The sequence below is a fragment of the Centrocercus urophasianus genome, unplaced genomic scaffold, assembly GCF_019232065.1.
Source record: "Centrocercus urophasianus isolate 14NV4802_14NV808 unplaced genomic scaffold, USGS_Curo_1.0 seq_10, whole genome shotgun sequence".
Classification (NCBI taxonomy): domain Eukaryota; kingdom Metazoa; phylum Chordata; class Aves; order Galliformes; family Phasianidae; genus Centrocercus; species Centrocercus urophasianus.
In genome coordinates this window covers 83006075-83028395 of record NW_024884142.1, presented here as the reverse complement: position 1 = coordinate 83028395, position 22321 = coordinate 83006075, and the positions used below count along the sequence as shown (strand labels likewise).

Below are 22321 nucleotides of genomic sequence, written 5' to 3'. Positions count from 1 at the left end.
TATGGCAGTAGAGGTTGAACTTTCCCAACAGTGTTCCATTACGTGTTGTTGCCGTGTGAAAGATTGCAGCAGATGGGCAGTCTGACACAATGGTGTCTGACATGGGAGTGTGTATGAAGCAAAGGTGTGTCACTGAATTCTTTCATGGGGAAAAAATGGCAGACGTCGATATTCATTGATGCTTGCTGAATGTTTATGGAGACTCAGCAGAGTATGTGAGCACAGTGAGGCGGTGGTGCATTTCAGCAAAGACAGTAACAGCAACAGTGTGTCATCTCTGCTGGTACAGATTTTTACAAGCACTGCATTAAGGCTCTTGTTCGTCAGTGGCAAAAATGCATAGTTAATGGTGGTGACTGTGGAAAAATAGCATTTAGTAACTGAGCATTTGCTCAATCAAACAATGTTATTGTACTCTTTGTTGTCATTTCTGTGGAAATAAATAGAATATGTTAATTTTGGAGTGACTTACGTATATCCAGCCCAAGACAATTCCTCTTCACTCAGTGCAGCCTAGGCAAGCCAAAAGGTTGGACACCCATGGACTAAACTGGAACCTTCAAAATAGTATTTACCATTAATTTCTGCTCTGAGAGCCAAATCTTGCAACACACAAAGCCCTGCAAATGTAAGATCTGATGCAGCTCAGCAGCTTTTATGATGCATATACAAAGCCATAGAATTAAAACCCGTCGTCTTCCAAGAGTGATTTTGTCACAGCAACAACTCCTTTGCCAGATGCTTTAATCTGTTCCATTGCACATCATTCAAATATTCAAAAAGAGTCCGCCTTACATCTTCAGTGAATGCCATTGGCAATGTCATGTTGTACCTGTGCATTATTACTAGCTAGGATTTAAAGAAGTGCCTGTCTTTTCTGTAACTTGCGTTCGGTGCTTTTTCTGTCACCCTTTTAGGTTTGATGTGTTTTATATGCAAAAGAAACTATTCCCAGTGTAGCATTTTAGTATCTGTCGCTGTGAGAAAGATCTAATTTTTCTTTTACATAGTTAGCCTGTGTCTTTTGATAAAGGACTACATATTGATGTGAAATAGCAAAATATCCTCTATACTGATGGAATCGTTTTATTATAATCCAATAAAATTAAAGTCATTTGGCACAGATATAAGACACTGCTACAGTGTTTGGGTAAGGAAACAGATTCAAGTGTTACAGAAACACAGGCAATACGGAGAAACTGAAGAGACTGCACTGACAAGAAAACACATCACTAAATAAAAATGAGCCTTTGATAGATCTGGGACTTGTTCCCTTACCTAAAGACTGTAAAGATTTGGGTTTCATCTGCAAATGGATGGGTAACTACTGAGTGTTCAGAACAGATTCCCTAGTGTGCCTTATACAGATCTAACAGAGGTAAGCTTACATTATGGCAGATTTAGGAAACTATCCTTTCTGAAATTATCCCAAAATACAGCAACTTCTGTTACTGTACTTGAGCTTAAGCAAAAATAAGGCAGAAGCTCTGTGCTCTCTGCTTGCTACAGCTGACATAAAAAGCTTGACAAAAATGAGCATTCTTTCAAAGGCCATTGTATTCGTTTTTCCATACTAAGAAAAGATAAAATTAATAGAACATGTATAATTAATGAATTATTTTAGCAGTAGTACTGAAGTGTTGTTTTACAGTGTGTGTATAAAGTCAACAAGCTTGTGTTAAGGTGCACTGCCAAACTACTGCCTTGAAGGGACTACCTTTCAGATTTAGTAGCATGCATCAGACATTTCCACTGTTCCACTGTCAGATGCCTCCCCATGAAAAAGGGTGTATTTTGTTTGAGGCCTGATCTGGAAGTTAACTGGTATATTGCAGTGGTATCACCAGTTAGCCTCTGGCTCTGTGTGTGGTACTGGATCACCACAATGGGCCATAATAACTGCAATGCAGTATCTATCCATATCTATCATTGGCTTTCAAGAGTCCCTCTTGACAAAATCATTTCCTTTCTGTATGGTCTTCTAAAGGGAAATGCAGCATTACTGGAAGCTTTTAGGTATCAATAAGTAAAAAATAGTTACAGCTTCCAAAATTGCAGTGTTTCTTCTCACGAGAAAGAAAATACTGTATATATTTAGATAAAGATGAAAATAGAAGTCCTGAGGTTTAGGCACTGCCCTGGTACTCAGAAAATTGGATTTCATTTTTCTGCCACTACATCTCTTCATCTTGTTACTATGAGCAAATCAATTATTCTTTTTCAGACTCTGAAATTAAGATAATACCTTTTTTTTTCCCTGCATGCTGTTTATCTGGTTTACAAATTTCAGCTGCAAATTCTGTGGGTATATGTGACTGACTATTTCTGCAGAGCCTGGGACAGTGAACAGATCCAGAGGAAGTCACCAGAATTCAAACAACAGCAGCAACTCTACCGTTTGCATTACCTTTTGTAAATGCACACATAGTTGAGCAGGTGCTTAAAGTTCTGCCCCTCTTGTGTTCCATCATAACAATTGTTCAGTTACACCATGTTACAAATAGTATGCATGTACTAATTAAATATATTTGGGCCAAGCAGTTACATTTCTGATATACTGATGTTCCATTTTTACCTAGTGCTCACTCAGAGCAGTTTCCCACTGAAATGGTAGCGAAGTAATTTTTGGGCAAAGATGGTAGGACTGGATACAAGCGTGTATTAAATTTCCTTTTGTTGTAACGTACCATAGGATTGTCCTTCTATCTTCCATGCCTTTCACAGATGTCTGACATAAAAAGAAAAAGGGCTTAGAAGCAGAGGTTTAGATGAGATAATTCACATTTCAAAAGAAATTTAAAAAATTGAAAGCATTTTGAGTACTTTACGGTGAGATCAAACTAAACTAATCTGCTTAAGTCTCCAGCCAGTATGTGTGAAGTTATGAATAAGTTCACTGGTTTTAAAAAATGAATTAAAATGCTGAAGAAATAATTAAAAAAAAAAATATTTAAATGTTTTGATACGTTCCCTTGGATTTGAGAGAGGTAACTTCCTTTGTCCATATCCTGTTATGACTATAGAGAGATGTTTTCAAAAGATTAAAAAGGAGTGCTGACCTTTTGATGATTCTATTAACTTAGGGACACATGACAATTAGAAATATGAGCACAGAGGAAAAGCAATAACATTTACTCAGGTAACCACCATTTATTTCATACCATGTTTATTTTAAGCCAGTGATCTAAGGTGACAGAATTTGATCCCCCCAAAAAGGCTCACTCACAGATTCTTCTATGAGAGCACTGTTAATGATACCTATGGCCACCTGCATCTGTATCTCTTGAAGAAGTTTATCCCAGACAAGGGATTTTGCCAAAAATTGAGCTACTGATGGTGAGTTACGAATTTTGGAAAACATTGAGAGTGTGTCCTCTGCAAAAAAAATTCTTTGTCAGTCATCACCAAATCAACCTGTAGTCACGCTCTGAACTCTCTGTTCTTGGGTTTTGGCTACAGCTGTATCAACTCAATCAAAGTTAGGGCAGTGACTTTGAAGCAAAAAATTATCCTGAAATGTGTAGGTGAGAGCACAAGTGAAGCTTCCTTTATTTAGGAGTGAGATGCTCCTGGTCCCTCCCTCAAATTACAATGCTGTCTTGAAACCAAAGGAAGAATTGTATTGATTTTTCTTGTTCTGATGGCCTCTAGCCTGTCCTTTGACATTTGGGATCATCTCTAAGGAGATGTTTCCTTTACTACTCACAAATCTTATCAGGCAAATACAGGTTCTCCATTAAGCTATTTCCACTGGTAGGCAACTCTGTGGAGTTCTTTGCAGCTGCTTAAGGAGCATAGATTTAAAGTGTTTGAATATATCTGGGTGAGATTGTGCCTGCACATTGCACTGGTGGCTGACTTAATTCAAGTTAACAAGGAACAGGCTGAAACTAAGCAAAAATAAGTTTTTAAATGGGAACACATCCATTTCAACTGTAAATAAAATGATTACTGGAACTTCCGCACATAGACAAATCCTAAATCATTTCACTAAGATAAAGTTAAATATGAGGACTCAAGTTTAGTCTCTGTGATCAGACTTGAAAATTAAGGTACCAGATCCCCCTTGATTTCAGTGGGAGTTAGGGATTGCTTTTGAAAACCATACCACTGGTGGTAGGTACGGAAATCTGGATTTCCTATGAACCTGTGACTGACTGTCTGGCTCCTGTGAATCTAAGGGACTTTTGAAACAGAGGTTTGGCTCCATCATTTCTTAAGGCATACATTAAATTCACTCTGTAATTCAACTGGGATGCATTCATCTGTCAGCATTGGGATACATTTTCATAAAACTGATGGGATTCAGTGAGTGTGTAATTTGTATACTTGCAGCTTACCCTTTCTTTGCAGCGAGGGGAAGCTTGCATGCTTTGCTGTCTTGGGCCTGACTTTTCTAGGTCTCAATTCTGTGCTGTGTTACCCTATACTATTTTATAGCATATCTTCAGAAAATCTTTTTACATTGTGTTTTTGTCTTCACTTCTTCCCTTGGGCACAAGCAGCACAGTAGCATCCTGCTCTGCTTCTTCTTTTGCTTGGAAGATTTATGTTTAGGAAAGGCAATGTTTCATGTTGCAAAATATGTGACATTTGCGCAATGCCATGGTTCATTTTTGTGGCCTGCAGAAAATTGCCACGTAGATGCTGTTGTAACAGAGAGTATCTGCTCAGAGTATCTGGTCAAGAGGGTCATACTACTTGATAGGAATTAAAACAAACAGAATTTATCTGGCAGGGAAAGTAGACTCAAATGTTCCAGCCACTTGGTACCTGCCTCAGTTGTAGTGAAGAATTCTGTCCACAAGGTGACTTTTCTGCAATCCCCATGGGGCCTGCCAGTAGATGATCATGCTTCTAACTGCTTACTTCAGATGTAACCAATACACTGTCCTTTCCTGTCAAGATCCCATGGTTATCACAGTGCCTATGTACTCCATGATGGAGAGTTTCAGAGGATAGCTGAGTCTCAAAAGTAGCCATAAATATTCAAATTATTACTTGATAGGTGTCTAACTGCTGCAAGTTTGGAATAAGAGTTTGAATGTTTTGAGATTCTTAAAGATAAACATCTTATTATAGAACCGACTGTGTTTGAAGAAAAGTGCTTCTAACACTTGTTACTACAGAAATCCCATCTGAATTCAGGTGAGCAACTTTTGTGTTCAGGATCTTTGCCAAGACTCACTAGAAAGTTGTCCAGCTGCCTGAAGCTTCTCTTCTCAGAAATGGTGTTCTGCTGCACCTTGTCAAGATCCATATGACCTTATTTAGATGCTGGCACACTGCTCGCCCCTATTTTGTTCTTTGTCTCTCCCTTGACAAAGCCCAGCTGCAGCCAGACGCACACCATTCTGCACGCCATTCTACACCTAGGGGCTGCTGCATTTTGGGGCACCATCTTGTGCCCCCACCACTGCAGTGTCATATCAGCTTCCTGAATAAACACAGCAAAGAGGTGGTCCCTCTCCTCTCCTCTAAATTCAGAATTAGGCAGGAGGCAGATATAAACAAACGCAGGATCTCAACACTGAACTACGGTTTATGGTACTGGACAGTTCTTGCAGTGCTAGAGGATACTTCTGTCAGTTTACAAATGCAAAGCCAAGGAGGATTCAGAGATGTCTAATATAAATACGTGACTAAGAATTTGGTATTTTCAAAACTTTTCCAAGGTTTTTAAGGAGCAGCTTTAATTATCACTGTTTTTATTTTTTTATTTTACTTACATGTGGCTTTGTCCCCTACATAGGAGATTTCTGATTCTGAGAATTAGCAGCTAGCCGTGGGATAAAGATAATCTATCAGCAGCACAGCAGCAATGCAGTCATGTTAGCTTTTTAAAGAGTAAAGCATTGTACGTGTTCTTGAGAACATGCTTTTCCTCCTATAAAAATCAAAAAGTAGAGGCTTTCAAATAGCAGTGTGCTGGTCTAACAAAGTCACCTCTTGTGTTTTTCAAAAGCATATTTTTGATTTTCAGCTACATAGAAAGGACATGTTTTATCACTGTCATTGTGTATCAGTCAAACTTTAATACTGCTACAAGTGGATTTATGGTATGACATTATACCTCTGGACATGATATATTCTCCACACATGATTTGCAGAAGTAATCTGTTGCAGTTCAATCAGTGCAACCTAATTCAATTAGTCATCATACAACTACATATTCAGGATGATAATAAATTACTAGGGAAGTCATTAAAAAGTAGGAAATAAAAAGAGGCAGTGTTGAGACACTTATCACTGTTCTTTGTATCTCATTCTTGGATTTCCTGGAAATCTTTCCTCATGGAGAAGCAAGATGCAAACGTCTTTAAGATACAATGGTGCTCAGCTAAAGGAAGATTTTCAAAAGCAGGAAACTTCCTGTGCACAGATCTGTGCTCATATATAGAAAAAGTTGAAATTTGTGAAAGTTTGGATTGCATGTGGAGCAGTTCCACATAAGACAACAGTAAATACTGAAAATTGACTCTGTTCAAACATAGGTTTGAGCACTCTGCCTGCCTTTACAGCGCTCAGAAGGACTGCTTCACTTTGACCTGACATGTTTTCCCTATGCAGACATCAGCATAGCCTCATAAAAGGTTACTAAAATTCCTGGAGTAATTCTATTTAACACTTCCCTCAAATTAAAGTTATACAAAGATGAAAAAGAAAACAAAAGAAAACAAAAGAAAAAGAATCCGTTTACAAGTTTGAATTTTCCAGTGAGCTCATATAAAAGCGCCCTTTCTAGGAGGTTAGGGGTATTTTGATGAGAATTGTATCTCCCATTTTATTGTGCTTATCCTTAAAACTGTGTCCTTTGAGATACAGATGTGCTTTTTATGTCTTCTTTTCATAGGAGAAATTGAAACACAAGAAGACAAAATGATTTGCCAAAGTTCAACAGAATGTCTCTGGCAAATAAAAGAACTTGCTTTTCTTTTTTTCTTACATAGGAATAACCACAATACCACTTATTGCACAATGTTAGTAATTGTCTGGACCTAAGATAGATTATATGAAAGACAAAAAATTAGATTAAACTACTGGTGCCTTGTACATCTTCTGCATTTTAAATTTGGAGTTGTAATGTTCTTTTATAAATGGATTTTCCATCCCTTTTTAATCCTTGGATATTGTTTGGATCACCACACAGTTCTTCTGCCATGTTGTCTTTTTCACTGCATTTATTGAATACAGGCTATCACTGCCAATCAAGGAATTACTTGGGATGTTTCCCAAAATATTATTTTCTTTTCCTTAGTGACAAGAGCCTCTCATTGCTGTGACTTAGGATATCGGCATTTCTTGAACTCAGCAGAACTGTCCCACTTCACACCAGCTAGAAATGTCACTGGTTATTACTGAAGAGTTTGTCCCAGATACTTTTGTCACCAAGAGGTTGCAGCACCTTAGGTAAAATTCATGTAAAAATTACATCTTTGAAGTTTGGATAGTGAAGAACTGTTGCTATCAGGTACAGAAAAGCATTTGATTTCTTTAGTCTGATACTATCATCAGGACCATGTTTGGAAACACTGCAAGCTTTACATTTTTCTGTTTTGAGTATCAAATCTCCTGCTGAATTTTATTGCAACAAAGACATCAATGTGATTTGGTCAGCATTTTCCACCAAGTTGTCCATTGTTTATAGCAAACATGTAGTCACTGTTTCTCTTCGTGTCACTGCACTGTATCATGGTGTAAGCATTCAGACTGAGTGCACATGCTTGATGAACAACCAGAATAGGAGGTTCTGGAGTGGAAGTATCATCACCTTTCCATGCCTGGTTGTGGTGGGATGTGAGGCTGCAGCTGGACAGGCTGCTGAAAGCTGGGCTCCATCCCAGTCCCTTGTCAGAGCACATTACTAAATAATACTAAATGAGGCAATACATAAGGCGTTAGGTGTTCTGTCCTGTTCCATGTTCTGGTGCTTGTCCAAAAGATGACAAAATAAATTGGAGGCAGTTGAAGTCTCTGGCTGTGAAAAATGGTTTGTAGTGCTGTCTCACTTGGTAGGCAAGTGATTTAGGCAAGTAAATGCAACACAGTAAAAAAGCAGGCAAATCAAGGTTGAAAAGATTGAATTCCAGACTCTCAGCACAAAATCACCTCTTTTTTTCAAAATAAAATACATACTTTGAAGCTAAGTCATTAACTGAAATTGTACATTATGGATGCGAAGGATAAAACAGACATTCAGTTCATTGTGTCAGAAAGCCAAATCTGAATAGATTGGATAGGCTGATTACCTCAGTAAGAGCTACTCTGCATCTGTGAATCAAAGGTGAAAGGCACCTTAGCTTTCTAGTCTCAAGTATTCTGTTTTTTTTTTTTTTTTAAATTATCTGCTAGCAACTTTCTATCTATAAATCCCATCTGGTGGTTTGAGAAGGAATCCAGAAATGATGCTTTATTCTGAAACATCTTGAAATTCAACAGTCTTTCTCAGCCACCCTACAGAGTTAAAACTAAAAACAAATACTTACCCATTCCTTGACTTTCTTCCTGGGCAAATGAACTTCTGTCAGATGCAGAGACAAATTCATCCTGACTGGAGAAACTGAGTCAGAGATTCAGAGGAGGGTTATGGTCAGTTAGTGCATTACATATTGCTGTTCTACATTCTGCTTTGTTTGCTGAACCTAATTCTGTCTTTGTGTACATCCAGTCCATTTTCCTCACTACAGACTGGAAGAGCAAGGGCTGGTTTTACCAACAAGCAAGATGTTATTACGTGGTTGATTTTTTGTATGTGCATGTTTCCACTCTTATACCATTCAAAATATAAACGTCTCTCATTACATCAGATAATAAATAGTGAGATCCTCTAGTCTTCTCCAGAGTTCTGTAAGATCTGAAGCTTGTGTGTTATTTTCTGAAAGTAGTAGTTCTCAAGTATTCAAAAATACGCAAAATGACAATAATTTACCACTTTTTGTTATATTTTGTTACCCTTACTTCCTGAAAGAAATTAAAGAATATTGACTTGATCTTGTTGCAATCAAAAGGTGATAAAATATTTTTTAAGCTATTAACGTTATAAAAACAATTTAAAAGATGTTTCTTGCCCCTTCGGATGAACTAAGACTTCTCCTTTTGCAGTTTTTTCTCCTGGATCTTCCTGCAAGCTCTCCAATCAGCACATCGTTTGAGATCGCGTGGCTGCTTACTACAAGAAACTGATGTCTGCCAAAGGTATGTTCACTCTCCAGTGATGATGCAATCCACGTCACTGAAAGATGAAATCACATTCCAGGGTACGTTGATTGTCTGATTGACTTTTGACTGGCTGATGAATCTTTTCCTCCTTCTTTGTTCACTCCCACCTTCATTAACTCAAGAGACATAGCAGAATTTAAAGCTGAGACACAACACGGCATGCTGTAAAAGAGGAGATATGTAGACCTCTTGACTGGAACTGCTTTAGGAGAAGCAAATCCCCGCTGCTGAGAGGTGTGAAGTATACATAGTCAAATCATTCTACAAAATGTCAATTTAATTTCAGCAAGAGAAAAATTATTTAATTCTCTGCATGTATATTAATAGTGGTTTCTCTTTAGATGTATATGTCAGTTGAAATAATAGGAAAGGTAAAATGAGAGCTAGGGCAGGTAGTTATTTAATTGAGATAGCCCCCAGAAGAATAACAGAGAGGTTACAGCTTTAGAGGCTTAGAAAATTAAAGCATCAGTCCTGAGAACCTAGAAGGAAGTTCCTGTAGTTTACATTTGTAATTGAGAGAGCTTTTCAGACACCCTCTCTTCTGCAAATAGCTTCAAGCTTTAAGGAGAACTTGGAATTTAAAAAATGTCCTCTCTCTGTTGCCTGGAACTGTGTAAAGTTCCTGGTGTTTGAAGTGCAGATGAAAACAAGTGAAGTGAATGGTTGTATCTGTAGTTAGGTTATTGCAAGACTTCCAGTCTTTAGACTCCCAGCCATTTTAACCAAACAATTCACTTAAAAACACACAGTGAACTTTGCAGAAACATATAGCTGTGGAACACTAGATCAGACTGCTGCTGCTGCTATTTCTGCCAAGAGACTGGTCATTTTCAGCAATCTTAGGCTAACTAACACAAATCCAGTGAACTATTTTATCACTGTATCAGAATCATCATTTTGAAGTTGCAGTACATTCACCTTGGTCCTGTTCATCACCTTACCACTCATATCATAGTTTGGAGGCTGGACTGCTGCTGCGTACTCTTGTTCTTAAGTGACTTTTACTCTTGTTTTGCTAACATCACAGAAATAGCAAACTCTAAGGAATGCAGAACTCAAATCGCAGTGCATTTCTCATAAACATAAAGCATTAGGAACAAAAAAATTAAGTAAAGCAAAGATTGTCGCGTATAATCGAAATTTTCATCATTTTCAACTGATGAATCCTAAAACAAGACTGAAGATTGAAAAATAAAAGAAAGAAAACAACTCAAAGATGCTTCTTCAGTTGTTTATTACATTCTTAAAGCTCAAAAGAAAATACACAGAAGATATTCTTGGCATAAAAGAAGCCAAGTGCTTTGTTCCAAAACAGATTTCAGTTGGGTTTGTTTTTTAGTTTTTTGTTTTTGTTTTTGGTTTTTGGTTTTTTTTTTTCGCAGGTCAGTCTTGCATGTCTCTAGCACAGTTCAGTTAAGCTGGAAAGGCCTTATCAGCACAGATGCCAGTCAAAATTTCCAGTGGCTAAAATTTCTATTTCTTATGTTTTGCCATCTGAAATGATAGTTTCTAAAGTTAGCTTTAGAGCATATGAGAGCAGGAACCTCTAATATTAAAAAAAAAAAAACTTTTTCCTTATTATAATGCTTCATCGTTCCAGTCAGGTTCTCTTTGCAGAGTTGAACTTTCATAGATACTAAGAACTGTAATTCTGCAAGGAGATCAAGGTCTGTACATACCTTGTGCTGAAGTGCTGAGTTGTCACTTGCTCCATATCCTTGTAGCAGATGATAGGGTTTCATGCCTCCGCAAAATCTGATCAGGGTTGCTTAGAGGCTTTCTCCAGTGCCCTTATAAATATTCACTTTTTTTTTTTTTTAAAGTAGAGCTGCTTTTTGAATACAGTCTATTTGGCCTCACTCCAATCAGTAGCTAGTCCTGCATGTCTGAAACAGTGTTTGGAGCACTTGTACAAGCTCTGATTTGCTGTGACATGTAGCAGTAATCACTAAAGTGTTTTGGATGAAAATGGAGTCAGTGCCCTTCAAATGCAACTGGAGTACTGTGCTTCTAAATGATTACTTCTTCCTTCACAGTCAAAAATAGTTTTTGTCCATATATTGTAGTTATCTCTAGGTATAGCACATGAGACATACACTTTCATCAGTATTCATACCATCTCCCATACAGACATGTGACTTACTGAAGAGTATGCAGCAGTACAGTGACATGGCTTTGTTCCTGGAAACTCACTTGATTTCACTATTTGCATAGAAAAATCAAATGACCAAATAACAGAAAACATAGTGTACAAAAATGCCTATGTAATCATATAACTTCTACCGATAGACAGATGATCAAGAACTGATACCCTTCAGTCTAGGAATAACCTGAATCTCGTTATACCATCACTTGGAGGCTCTTGATGACTGATAGCAGCCATGCTAGTCATTCCTGAAGTATTTTCTGACTAACAACTGATGTTGAAATAAGATGTACACAGCTTTTTTTGACTTGTAAACTAAAAAGAATGTTAATAACATTAGCTGCACTAATTCTCATTTCTATACCAAAGTAAACAAGGCCTACAACCACAAAATTCAGACCCAGATTTAATACTGAATCAACAATAGCACTTCTGAGGCACTTTCACTCAGATGAGGACAAGGAGTCAAACCCTCAGTTAGTTTAATATAGTGTAACTCAACTGATTTGATTATATTTCATCTACTCTAGGTTTTGAAAGCTCACTGTTGGGTAAGAAACAGGAGACAGAAAACAGTATAAATGACTAGGGGAAAAAAGGAAAAAAAGGATGTGATGGCTTGCAGACCTGCTAACATTATGCATACCAGTACCATATTTCTATGAGGAATTCAACACCTTGATATCACCAGTTTCATCTATAACCCCTTTTATGTAAGATTATTTGGAATAGAAACGTTTCAATGGACTGAACCTTCATTTGTTAATACAGCTGCTGTTGACTCATCTGCATCAAAGAGTTTGCATTCCAGTGTTAAATGTGAGTATAGTTTTGTTTTCAAATTAGGTCTGGCTTCATTTGTTTGGTTTGTAAATACTTGTCTTTTTTATGATGAGGAGGCATGCCTAAAAAAATTCATCATTCCAAGTACGGTTAAGACAATAATATAAGAATCATAGGATGGCTTGGGTTGGAAGGAACCTTAAAGATCATCTAGTCCTAATCCCTCAAGCGTCTAAGTATCTTACCTAACATCTAAAATAGAAGCTGTATCCAGCTGCTGGTTCACATTTGCACAGCCGCATTCTAATTTACAAAGTGTAAGAATCTTTGGTATACATTACAAGTGGTTACTTAAGGCATAAGTTACTCTAGTTTTTCAGTCCCAACTCAGACCAATTGAATTCCTGTCGAATTCCTTTGCTCACCTACAGTGTATTTTCTGTTTCCTTAACTGGTTTGTGTACCTCTAAGCATCAGGCATACTACTGTTAAAACAGGTAATATTTTATTGCTAAGACAACATTGCATTGCATCTTAACGCCACCTCTTGGCTGAAGCCTGCAGTACCCAACATTTAAGCAGAGTCTCTGATATCCTTTGTTTTTTGAAAGGAAGCAAAGATGGTTGAACAGCGACACATTTGTCCCTTTCCTTGAAAGCACTGTGGAATGTGTTCAGATTTCTTCATTCAGCTGGTTTTAAGGCATATCCTGATTCTCTGTTGGAAAATTTATATATATGGGAGTATTCACCATTTCTGCACAGAAAACCCACAATTTAAAATCAAATTTTTAAAGCAAGAAAACTGAAAGTTGCTGCTTTTTAAGAATGCGTGCAGAATGGGTATCAGTTATCAGAGATCTGCAGTAGGTTGTCACTGTTACTGCGGTATAATACATATAATGCAGTTGAAAACAAAGATAGCTCAAAGAAGACACTAAGATGCAATTGTTTAAGGAAGATACATACCATCCAAGAAGGAAAAGATAACTCTTTCCTTTAAAGATTAAGAAAATCGGATCACAGAAGATCTACAGAGAAGAGAAGCAAGAGAATAAGTCCAGAACCACATCACATAATAAGAATTTTGCTTGTTTTCTAAAACTTCATGCTCCGTATCACATTAGCCTTTCCTCAATGCTGGCTTTCGCATAAGCATTTTAAACTTAGTATTTTTGATTGATTTCAATATTTTAAAAGAAAGTGATCTTCTCACAGAAGTACACAAGGCACAGAAACTCATTTATTGGAGAAGATCAAGAGGACATTATCTATGTTCTTTATAATAGTTGCTTATCATTTCTCTTGTACAGCTCATCAGGAATGTATTGTCGTGTGTGGTTTCTGTTAATTTAAAAGCTCACATGAATACAAGGCTCCTGCACATAGAAGCCATAACGTGAGGAAGTGAGGATTCAGCATCATTTGTATCTTTTATATACCAGTATTCTGCTAAGGAAAGACAACTCACTTTTGTCATTTAACATTTATCTCCACAAAAGGATAGGTTAGCTCCAGAAACGTCTGTCTTGACAAAAGAAATTTTGTCCCTGAAAAACTCAAAATTTAGAAGTCACAGTGGATAGATAAGAATTTATGTCTTCTGAAGTGTTGAGCAGAACAATAGTGGATGTACAGTCACTGCTAATGGGGTTAACGTGCAATCATTTGTGCAGTATAAAATGATTTTATGCCCACAAATATAGGCTTCTGTTTATCATTTGCATATTAAAAGACAAAATGAATGAAGGCTGTTTTGCCACTCTGCTAGAATAACATGAGGACAAAACTAATTTTCTGCTCAGTTGAAGATTGCACTTTCTTTTCTTTTCATGTAGAATTCCCTCCCACAACCATTTCTACTTTTGTTGCTGTTTACAGTATGCTTTTAAAACCTTGAAATTTATCAGCATGCACAGTAGTTTGGACAGCCACACATTCTGATGAGATATTTTACCTGTTCTCAATCCATACAGTCATGTAGATATGGACTTGTTTTCCAAATATGCAATCTGTGTTGCACAGCAAGCACTTAGCTCTCCAGTCAGCTGCAAGAAGAAAACCCAGGTCACATGGTGCAGATGTACACAAACCTGTTAAAATAAAGACAAAGCCTCAAACACCTGCAGAGATTAATCCTGAAAAGGCAGAACAAAATATCATGCATAGTGCTTTGTTTCATTTTAGAAATAAATACATTGCAGATAAAACACTCTGAATAAAATGTAAAAATGTAATTTTAATTAAAACACTTTTTTGACAGTATTAAAATTTTTCATTTTTCAAGCTGTCTGTGCTGTTGTTCTTTAGGTTAAAAACTGCATAAATGAAACATTAACATCAAGGAAACATGCAAAGTGTAGGGCTTCCTCCTGAATGCCTTCATGTGTTATTTAGATTTTCAATTCTAGGGTTTAAAAGAGTAGGAGTTTAAATTTAGTGGTTCACTGAACGTTTTGCTGCTTTGAATCTCATGAAGTTCCTGATGTCACAGTTGGGAAGAGCATCCTTGATTAACTTCACATGAGAAGCTCTTCTCATGACTTTTACATATGGTATATAAAGCATTGGAAATGCTACCTTCCTTACATTTGTGAGAGCAGCATGACGTATGAAACTACTGTGAAAGCAGTAATTCCATGACCACCCCAACACTGAATATATCTGACTAGGAGAATGCTCACATTTCTTATTCTCGGTAGAAGCCATGTTTACTAGAAAGAGCATCTAACGAGTACGGAAAAAGCTCAAGTTATGCTGCAGAAACCACCAGAGGCCAGGTTTCAAGAAGTGTCTTCGTAATAAAAAAGAAAAATTTCTACTCCAAAGGAAATGTGAAAATTCTGGAAAAAAATAAATCCATTATAATCCATTTTTATACCAATGAACAAAAAAAAGAAAAAAAAAAAACAAACTTATTTATACATTGAGTTTGAGAGTCAAACTTATCTGTTGAATCTAGAAAGTCCTCCAAATTCTTCAGTTATGAGGGATTAAGAGCTACAGCTGAATTAGATTTCTTGGAAGCCTGGAAGCATGAGACAGTGTTTCCATAGCCTGTAAGTTCCAGAATTCTCTCCCAAACAATATTTCTATGATATTGTGATGTTTGAGTCAGATCTCCTGTGGCTGATCAGCTCAGTAGAGAAGCAGAAACCTTGGCTGATATGCACATGAAACTGTCCCAAATGAACTGGTAGGAAACTGGGAAAAACTTAACACTTGTGAAAGATTGATCAAAACCAGCCCTAACTGAGGGAACCCAGAAATGTAACCCACACTTTATGCAAGAAAATGAGCCACCCAAATCATTAGTTGGCAAGTTCTGCAATTCTGAAAAACCCTAACTAAAGCTCATCTCTATGGCTCCATCACAGCCTCAGTCCACCATTCCAGGGAAGCACACTGGACCAGCCCATCCAGTTCTAAATCTCTTCCTGTCTCCCATTTCAACTGAGGAATCCAGAACTGGACACAGAATTCCAGATGTGGCTTCACCAGGTCAGAGTAGAGGGGAAGGATCACCTCCCTAAACCTGCTAACCACGCTCTTTTTAATCTACCCCTTCTTAGTCACAATGGGACACTACTGCCTCATGGCCTATCTGCTGTCTACCAGGGCACCTAGGCCTTCTTTCTAGCAGGTCAGCCCCTAACCTGTACTGATGCACACAAGCATCCAACCTGCCCAGTTCTCACTGAGTAGTAACACAACCATATCGTGCCTCAGCCACTCCTCCCACCTTTGCATCATCAGCAAACTTACTGAGAGTGTACTCCATCCCTTCTCACAAAAACGTTGAACCAGACTGATTCCAGTACCTCCCTTACTCATAAGGAAAAGGTCCAGCAGCAAATCTCTTCTCATAGTCTCTACCACCACCTGTATCAGAAAGTTATCTTTCACATACTACAGGAACTTCATGGACTGTGTATGCCTACTAGCGTTGGTTTCTCAGCAAATAGCAGGGTAGTTGAAGTTCTCTCCCTCCATGAGAACCAATGTTCACAAAACTACTTTCAGCTGTCTGTGGAAGGTCTTATCAACTTCTTCCTCCTGATCACAGGCACCTGTGGGTGCCTGTAGTAAACACCCACAATGGTGTCACCCATTTTAGTCTGCCCCTTCATTCTCACCCATTAGCTCTCCTTTCATTGATCATTTCCCCCTAGGCAGAGATTAATACATTCCAGTCGTTCTCTCAAATGAAGAGCAACTCCACTATCTCACCTCGATGCTCTGTCTTTCCTAAAAAGAGTACAGCCATCCATGTCAGTCATGTAAGCTGTCCCATGTCTCCATGATCACAATGAGATCATGGCTCTGTGACCACACATATATCTTTTACTCTTCCTGTTTATTTCCCATGCTGCATCCTTTGGTATACAGGCACATCAGAGAAGAAAAGGGAGCAGGGGATGTTGGCTTCTCTTGAGGGATGCAAGAAGTTCCCGATAGCTGTACGCATAATTGTGGAGGTTGAACTTCTGACTTATCTCATGGGAGGCAGCTAAGGAACATCTGTCACTGTTGTGGTTGGCCTGGCATATTCCCCAGTTGGTTGCAATTGCACAAGCATTGCCAGTTTGGAAGCCACCCCAAAGTCATTTAGTTTAAAGTCTGCCTCGTGAGGCTGGCCAGCCTGCTGCCGAAAATTGCCTTACCTGGGCTGGACAGGTGGACCCCTTCCATTTCTAACAGGTTATAAACTTCACAGAAAGTCCCATTATCATAAAAACTGGAACCCTCATGCCAGCACCAGCCACGTAGCCAGGAGCTGATATGCATCGTGTCTATTTCTGTATTCCCTCTTTAATCCAAATTTGAGAGAAGATAGCTTAGGCACTAGAGTTCCCAGAGCCTTATAGCCTTCTTTGATTCTGCCTGTGTTCCAGCTTCCAGTGTTTTTCATGCCTACATGAAAGAGCAATAATGGATAGCAATCCATGCTCATGACAAATTGTGGCACTCTCTGGCAATGTCCCACATTTTGGCTCCTGGAAGGCAGCAAACTTCTCAGAATTCCCTGTCAGGCAGGCAGAAAGAAGCCTCAGTGCCTTTTAACAGGGAGTCACATGTTTTAGGAAAAAGGAATGGTATCTTTCTTTAAAAAAACAAATAAAAAAAAAAAACAACCCAAACCTCTATCTGTCAACAGAGTACTTAAGTGCTTTATGGTACACAGTGGTCTTTTTATAACTTGTGTTCTTCTTCATGTAATTTTCTGCATGACACAGATATTAGTCAAAATAGTAATTTCTGTTTGGGTTTTTAGCCAGTTTAGAATGAAATTTCTTTGTGACTTTCAGGAACACAACATCTGAGAATAAGAACAAGTTGTTTCTCCAAACAGCTCAACGGCGTAAAAAATTGCAGCATTTTATCTCAGGATGATTGGAGTTTGTGTGAATAATCTATACAGTCAATTATATAAATACATAATTTCATCCTCACAGATGTAGAAATGCCAGTTGTTGCTAATCTTGGGCAATTGAATGGATCATTTAGCAATCAGTGAAAATTAATGTGTTTATATATGCAAACATCAACTTTCTATCATTGCGAGTTTATGGAGTGCTAGAGAGATGGTTTTAATAATACATTTTTCAGTCTGTAGAAAAGAAACATGCATATCAGCATTCCAGGGGAGCCACAATGAAGGAAATATCAAATGTATGACTACAGCTTTCAGTGATTTACTGGGCAGCGTGGTTCACAAATTTTTTTTCTCCCTGTTTCCAATCCTGTGCAGCTGGCAGCTCTGTCTGGGATCTGAGTTTCTTTGTGGCAGACACCGTATGGCCCAAAGATCATCTTCCAGGGATTTCTGCCCAAAAAGATGCACCAGCTAGAACAGAGTAAATATGCTATCACCTCTTCTACAGTGAGGAAATTAAGACACCAGAAATTAATTATCATACCTGTGGTCACACTGGAGCCTGTTTCAGAGCTAGGAATTAAGGAATAGTTTTCTAAGTTCTACTGCAGTCACTTCATCACAAAAGCATCCTTCCCAATGATTTCAGAATCAATGCTGTTGAAAGCAGCATTTGTAAAAGGGGAGGACAGAACTAGTGGGAACTACTGGAGGATGCAGGGAGCAGGAGTTTGTCATAACCATTGTGCACTGACTCTATTTTAACTTTGCATTCCTATTCCACTGCCAAAGGGGAAAGCAGAATGCTTCAGCAAGCAATGCTTAAACAGGGATAAAGCATCTTGTTTCTCTTTTACTCCAGCTTCCCTTCCTCCCTAAATACTGTTGTACAACATCAGTGTTAAAAAAACCCTGCCCATACCTCTCCAGAGGTTCATATAATCCCTGTCAGTGATTTGCAAATAGCTGTGAGTCTTCTGCTTCTGTTTTTCCAGCTTACCAACAATGTCTTTCAATCGCAAAATATGGAGTCACTTGCATTAATGTAAGCAGTATGAAATTTTGTTTGCCAAAGTAAGTTCTTGATCACTTCACAGCATCAAGCAGAATCAGCAATTCAGCATCCCTTCACTTGCTGCCTTTTGTTTTCAGGTAAGAGACAAAAGTCTGTCTTGGCTAAAGAGGCTTTAGTAACTTAGAACCTTAAAAAATCAAGAGAAATGCTGCTAGATTTATCCTTTTGTTGGGCCATGTTTTCACAGGTGTAAATTACCATTGTCAGTTTTTACTGACTCATGAGGGAGGGAGGGAGTTCTGGCCTTTCATAACAGAAATGTGCTTAGATGAGAAACGGGCTGAGATGCTCCAAGTGTAGGAGTTGGATCTTCTTTGCTTATGAAGGAAATGGTGAATAGTTAGTGGTTAAGAACAGGTTGTACTTACAGAGCTGGGAATTTCACTTGTTGATTATGTCTTATTTATTCTGCCTAAAAGATTAAGAAAGAAATGGATTATTTTCCCATTACAAGTAAAATAAATGCCAAATCTTGTCATTGTTTCCTCACACAAGAGAAAAGAGAAAGTTCTTTCTTTATTTTGATGCAGTCTACAAATTAATGGTGTCAAACGCTGTCAGCTCCACTAATGTCCATGAATTTGCTCATAAAGCAGAACCAGTCACACACAGCAGATGTGGGTTACAGCCAAAAGTTCCAAGTGTGCTAATACTCAGATTGGATGATATCTACAGAGAGATGATCCCTTCTTGCCTTCCTCACGGAGAAATTTCTGCTAATGTTAGTGTGAGCACTTATTTTAGCAAAATGAGCAGAATTTGGCATGGGTTGAAAATGACACGGCAAACAGCAAGGGGCAGTGTCAGCAGAGTTTTGTGAGTATATCTGGCATTTTAGAGGCTTTTCTTCCTCTAGAAGACAGTTTTTTATTCTCTCAGTTGATACTATTACAGAGTTTAACTATTGGTGAAAACAAATAATGCTGAACTAGAGCTTGGGGCTTAAAAACCACCCACACACTGTAGATTAACGTGCCAACATAGGCGTTTCACAATGATAGCTAGTAAGGCAAAGAGCATCTGAAATCAAATCTAAGCATTGGAGCCTTCTCTGTCGCTGCTTTCTGTTGAAGGAATGGTATCGTTTGCTCTAACTGCCAAAATAAGCAATCCCCACACCAGACTAAGTGTTATTAGTGCAGTCTGCAGCATTTGGCCCATGGATCTGAGTATTGTAACTGTTCTTGTGTCTCTTTGTATCACACTGCTCTAAAATCAGAGATTACATAAATTAAAATGGCAGCCAAAACTGAGAAAAATAAAAGAAAATTTCAAATAAAAGTGATCCATGGTGGATAAAGAATAAACTGTTGCAGTTATCCAGTCTGATTTTTCCCCTAGCACTTCCTTCATCACATTGCTGTCTGCCGAGTTAGCGGGGAAGAAGAGCTAGAAATATGTCCAACCTCATTTATTTACATGCCACCTTTCATTAAACAGTTACAAAGGATAATTTACCTCACTAGGAAGGACATACACCTTTCTTTCAGGATGAATTTGTCCAACCCTGATAATTATATGTGCTGTTTAAGTCATAAAGTTTTGGAGCAGGATTCGTAACTTCAGCAGCAGTCATTTGTCCATCAAAAGAGACTGTACTTATGCTCCAGATTCCCACTCCTTATAGACAGTGATATTACACTAGTTTCGGCTACTGTCACCATGAAAAAACACAGGAATCTGTTTATCTAGCAAAAGATAGGAGTGCTTTTCAGCAACACTGATTTCCTGGTTAGACTTTATGTAAAAGCCTGCATTTTTTGGATTGAGATGTTTAGTTATCATGCTGAAAAGCATACTGCTTGCCTACATATACTTCATTGAATGCTGCAGATTACTTTTTTACAGTAAATGACTCCTGTTCTCTTTGTCCTTGAATAACTTCCTTTCCCAGGGAACTCACAAGTTCACCAGCTGTAACTGTTCAACCTTCATGAGGAAAGAGTTTATGTTTTTACAGATAAATGAAAGAAATAATCTAATAACACATCAAAAGTGATCCTTGTGTTATAAATACCTGGCTTGGAAGGAGCCCTTGCTTCTAATGGCATTTTCAGATCTGCCAGTTAGCTATTTTGTAAACACTTGTAGTTTTGCTGTCTTGTAATTCTTCATCCAAATATCTTGCAGAACAAAGCCAAGGAGCTAATAGGAGTCTTTTAAACAAACATATTTTTATCACTCAACCATAATTAAAATCACTTGTCAAGCTGGTATGATGATTTTTGGGTGATCATTTTTGACTCCAACTGAGCGTTGTAAAAGCTGTTTCAGTTGTTATGCTTGGGACTGTTGTCAGTCTGACAGTCCTGGCGTTCACTTACCACTTTTTCTGTTCTTTTTCCCCATAGCCCTTTGAAACTTACTTGTTGTTTCAAAACTCATCAGAGGTTAAACATCAGCCAATTTTTTTAAAAACACTTGGTAGGAAGTAAACCAGAACTCCCACTGAGAGTCAAAAATGAAGGCATGAGCCAAGGTGTTGATTCTGTTTCTAACTATAATCACTGAGTTTTGTAACATCTGGTAAACAATTTAGTGGAAGACTGTTCTGGCCATGTATCCCATCCTCATACTTGGATCACCGTGTTCTATTTCAGACCTGAAAATAACCTGCTCTTTAATAAAGTAGCTGTGGCATCAGTCTAAGGTGTTAGCTGCCTTGTCATAGTATTTAGGGCAAATATAAGTGGAACTAAAACACACGAGGTTTTTCTTTAAAACAAAAAAAAAAGTTTTGATTTGTTGTGTTCTGATTGACCAGTTACAGCATTTCAACTGAGTAAATTTGTGCCTGCTCAGTACAAATGTGGGCCGTTTACGCAACAGCAAAAGAGAGACGAGATCTTTTATTAGCTGGAAAAAAGCAAGGAATACCAGGAAAACAGTGTGGGGGCTATATTTTTAAAGCCCAGCTTTCAACCAAATCCCTTTTATTTATCATACTTTCTTTTGCATTGACCAGTACGAGGTACCAGTAAAAGCACCAATAAAACTGCACAATAGCATTGATAAATAACATTTGCCACAGTAGGAAGCATGATAAATTAGCAAATAAATGAGCTTAACAGGAAGGTTGGTGAATACATTTGCCTAAATAACTGCTGCACTGGCCATGCCATGTGATCACTTTGCCTGGGAAGCAGCAAATAGGTAGCCTAAAAAAAACCAGTTGTATCCTGTAATCAGATTCAGGAAAAACACTGAATCACAACATACTTTGAGAACTGAAACCCTCCCGCAACATCTCCAGTTAATGTGTCCAATTCTGGTTTCATCTATAAAATACAGCCAATTCTGAAACAGGTCAGCAAGGATACAGAAGGCATGGGATGCCTAATTTTTGTTCTTACAAAAAGAAAAAAAAAACGCTTATCATTTGGAATAGAAACAACAGTGTTACCTGAAAAACTGAGAATATCTTCCACTCCTAGTCCTTTTGTTCATGTGTCTGGAGAACATGCCTGGTTAGCATAGAGCAAGTGCATTTTAGGAAGACACGTGCAGGAGAGGAGAGGCTTGAAAAGGAAGCATAGCTGGTGTTGGAAGTGGTCACGATGCAGAAGCCCTGCAAACCCAAGAAGGGGCACAGGGAAAACATGAATAGGAGAAACCAATAATGAGGAAAGAGAAACTGGAGAGAGTGGAGCTAGAAGGGGAGAAGGCACATAATTCCTTTAGCAGACAAGTTTCTGAATAAACTAGGCTGTAGTGTAGG

General features: G+C 38.1%; 1 long non-coding RNA gene across 2 annotated transcripts; it reads right to left on the bottom strand.

The window, feature by feature from the left end:
* Nucleotides 1–5909: 5909 nt before the first annotated feature.
* On the bottom strand, nucleotides 5910–22320 carry LOC122164838. 2 transcript variants are annotated; one of them, XR_006170324.1, is made up of 6 exons: nucleotides 22007–22320; nucleotides 18972–19015; nucleotides 14109–14244; nucleotides 13121–13182; nucleotides 8487–12869; nucleotides 5910–7978 (listed from the first exon to the last, which is right to left on the bottom strand). It is a non-coding gene; the product is annotated as an uncharacterized LOC122164838 (long non-coding RNA). The 2 variants fall into 2 exon arrangements; XR_006170323.1 differs by having other exon boundaries at nucleotides 5910–9381.
* Nucleotide 22321: the final 1 nt, after the last annotated feature.